Raw genomic sequence first — 3,168 nt, 5'->3', positions numbered from 1 at the left:
AAAGGCTGGATGATCCTTTAAAGTTCAGAACACAACATAACTAACATGTCCTCACTTTCTTTCAAGTATCCATACTACCAGCAGCAGGTATGTTCCAATCTGTAATTATTTCAGGCTTGTACTTTTGTACTCCGCCTAATATTGGGTTAGGTATACAAATACGTCATTAGACAGAATTAGTAATTATTGCAATACATTTTACTAGCTATAGTAGGTTCCATGGTGTAATGGTTAGCACTCTGGACTTTGAATCCAGCAATCCGAGTTCGACTCTCGGTGGGACCTTTTTTCTTTGTTATACCTTCTTAGCAAAGAGAACAATTTAGGCAATAATCCTAGACGTAAAGGGCTTTTCCCATCATGAAAGTGCTAATGACCACTTGTCTGTGAGTGTGTGAGTGCTTGCTTTACATGCTCCACCCCTGACCACATGACGGTGATGTCATTGCAGATCCTCAAGCTTATATAAAAGACCGCCTGACAGGAGCTGTATGATCAGAGGATCTGTGATGATGTCACCATTGTGCGATCAGTCACATGGTCTTTGAGCTGAGAACAATCACATTCTGGAGATAGTCCAACAGGTGTCAGGTATGATTGGAGAAGACCCGAGAGACAAGTGCCTTGCTGCTGCCACATGGGTGATCAGATATTGGTGGATAGGCCATCAATTTTAAAAGGCTGGATGATCCCTTTAAATTCAGAATACAACATAACTAACATATCCTCACTTTCTTTCAAGTACCCATATTACCAGCAGCAGGTATTTTTAGATGTGTAATTATTTCAGGCTTGTACTTTTGTACTCCACCTAATATTGGGTTAGGTATACAAATATGTCATTAGACAAGATTAGTAAATACTACAATACATTTTACTAGCTATAGTAGGTTCCATGGTGTAATGGTTAGCACTCTGGACTTTGAATCCAGCAATCCGAGTTCGACTCTCGGTGGGACCTTTTTTTCCCCCCCTTTATTGTATCTTCTTAGCAAAGAGAACAATTTAGGCAATAATCCTAACCCTAAAGGGCTTTTCCTATTATCAAAGTGCTAATGACTACTTGTCCGTGAGTGTGTGAGTGCTTCACATGCTCCGCCCCTGATCATGTGATGATGAGGCCATTGCAGATCTTAAAGCATATATAAAAGACAGAGCCTGACAGCAGCCGTATGCTCAGAGGACCTGTGATGATGTCACCGTCATGTGAACAGTCACATGGTCACGTCATGCTAGTCACATGACGGTGATGTCATCACAGGTCCTTAAAGTTATTAAAAACCTGCAGAGCTGGACAGCTGCTGTGTGCTGACAGAAAACCCGCACGGCCTCAGTTGCTATGGATACAGCAGTACTTAGTCTGGCAGTTTGTAGCTGGTTGAGAGACAGCTGCACACCTGTGTGGAGAGTCCAATAAATCACACCTCACAAATGTACACATACATAGCTGGGGGTGGATATTAACCAACAACATTAAAGCATAGTCCTTCACCACTATCTTCACAGTCTCCTGAATATGATATCATGTCATCTCAAGTGCTATTCCCACCAACACCAGTCCAGCCTTCATCTAATCGTGAACCGTTGTACAGTGTTGAAAAAAAACATCGCTATCGTGTCACCAGAGGGTTCAATGCCGCCGTGTAGGTAATGCAGCTTACATGACACAGTGACAAACCACGATTTCACCTCAGCAACTAGCTGAAATTCGGACATCTCAACCAGCAGATATGCAAAAGCTACAAGCGAACCTATTTCCTTAGCAAGCAGCTGAACTATTTGCACAGAAATATTTTCACCAACTCCAATCCCTTTCAATATATATTACATTAGTAAGTGGCATGTTGTGCCTCCAGAAACACTGCTACTATAAATAATACGAATAACTAGTTGAGTGCCATCAACGAGGCCATGCTACAGTTTCTTGTCCTGTGCATGCGATCTCCTATACAAGTCTATGGGAGAGAGTGCACACAGGGCTCTGAAGCGTCAGATTTTCGTGCACCACCAGAACTTCAGAAGGACTGTCTCTGTTTCTGTGATATACAGAAAAGTGGCAGCATAAATGGTTTAAAACTTCTGAAGTAAAACAAGTCTTTATTATTCCATAATCAGACGTATAGGCAATGTTTCGACCACCGGGGTCTTTTTCAAGCCACTATCTGACAGAACAGGACAATACCTCCAAGTTCCGGATGCCGCATCGCATCTGAATTGGACTGACCACCTGCCAGGCACACCTTGAAGCCAATGGGCTTGCCTCTGAATCAGTGAATACTACTCACAAAATTCATCCTCACACACAATTATTTCTTCTTTGGCAAAATGATATTCCTGCAACTCACTGGAACCGCCATGGGCAGTAAAATGGCACCGCAATGCCAACCTTTTCATGGCAAAACTGGAGAGTGACTTTCTGGCCTCCTGCTACAACAAACCATTGGCTTACTTTCACTACATTGATGACATCATAAACATCTGGACCAACATAACAAGAACTAGTAAAATTCCATGAGAGATTCAACACATTTTAGCCCACCATAAACCTAACATCAAGCTACTCACATATAGAAATCAAATTTTGGACACCACCATAAAAATTTTAAACAACTCAGTACAGACATCCCCAAGTTTAGAACACAACATAACTAACATGTCCTCACTTTCTTTCAAGTATCCATATTACCAGCAGCAGGTATGTTCAGATCTGTCATTACTTCAGGCTTGTACTTTTGCACTCCATCTAATATTGGGTTAGGTATACATTTTACTAGCTATAGTAGGTTCCATGGTGTAATGGTTAGCACTCTGGACTTTGAATCCAGCAATCTGAGTTCGACTCTCGGTGGGACCTTTTTCCTTTATTATACCTTCTTAGCAAAGAGAACAATGTAGGCAATAATCCTAATCATAAAGAGCTTTTCCCATCATTGAGTGCTGTTGATGAGGCCATGCTGTAGTTTCTTGCACAGCGGTTGATTTAGGACGCTACTATGTAAGGAACAACTGTGAAGGGGCCACAGCATTGCGATATCCCTTTGATTTTGAAGATCATAGCTTTCATTGGAGTCCGATCCCCACCAATTAGAAAGTCATGCCATATTCTAGTTACATACAATAGAAGATATAATTATTGAGGAGATTTAGGTGACTACCCAGGGCCTGAGG

General features: G+C 41.7%; 2 non-coding genes across 2 annotated transcripts; both read left to right on the top strand.

Moving 5' to 3' along the window:
- Positions 1-213: 213 nt before the first annotated feature.
- Positions 214-285, top strand: TRNAQ-UUG (transfer RNA glutamine (anticodon UUG)). The gene has a single exon. It is a non-coding gene; the product is annotated as a tRNA-Gln (tRNA).
- A 604-nt stretch (positions 286-889) lies between these two features.
- Positions 890-961, top strand: TRNAQ-UUG (transfer RNA glutamine (anticodon UUG)). The gene has a single exon. It is a non-coding gene; the product is annotated as a tRNA-Gln (tRNA).
- The last annotated feature ends 2,207 nt before the right edge of the window (positions 962-3,168 follow it).

The sequence above is a fragment of the Eleutherodactylus coqui genome, chromosome 5 (assembly GCF_035609145.1).
Source record: "Eleutherodactylus coqui strain aEleCoq1 chromosome 5, aEleCoq1.hap1, whole genome shotgun sequence".
NCBI lineage: Eukaryota > Metazoa > Chordata > Amphibia > Anura > Eleutherodactylidae > Eleutherodactylus > Eleutherodactylus coqui.
This window is presented reverse-complemented; position numbering and strand designations above follow the sequence as displayed.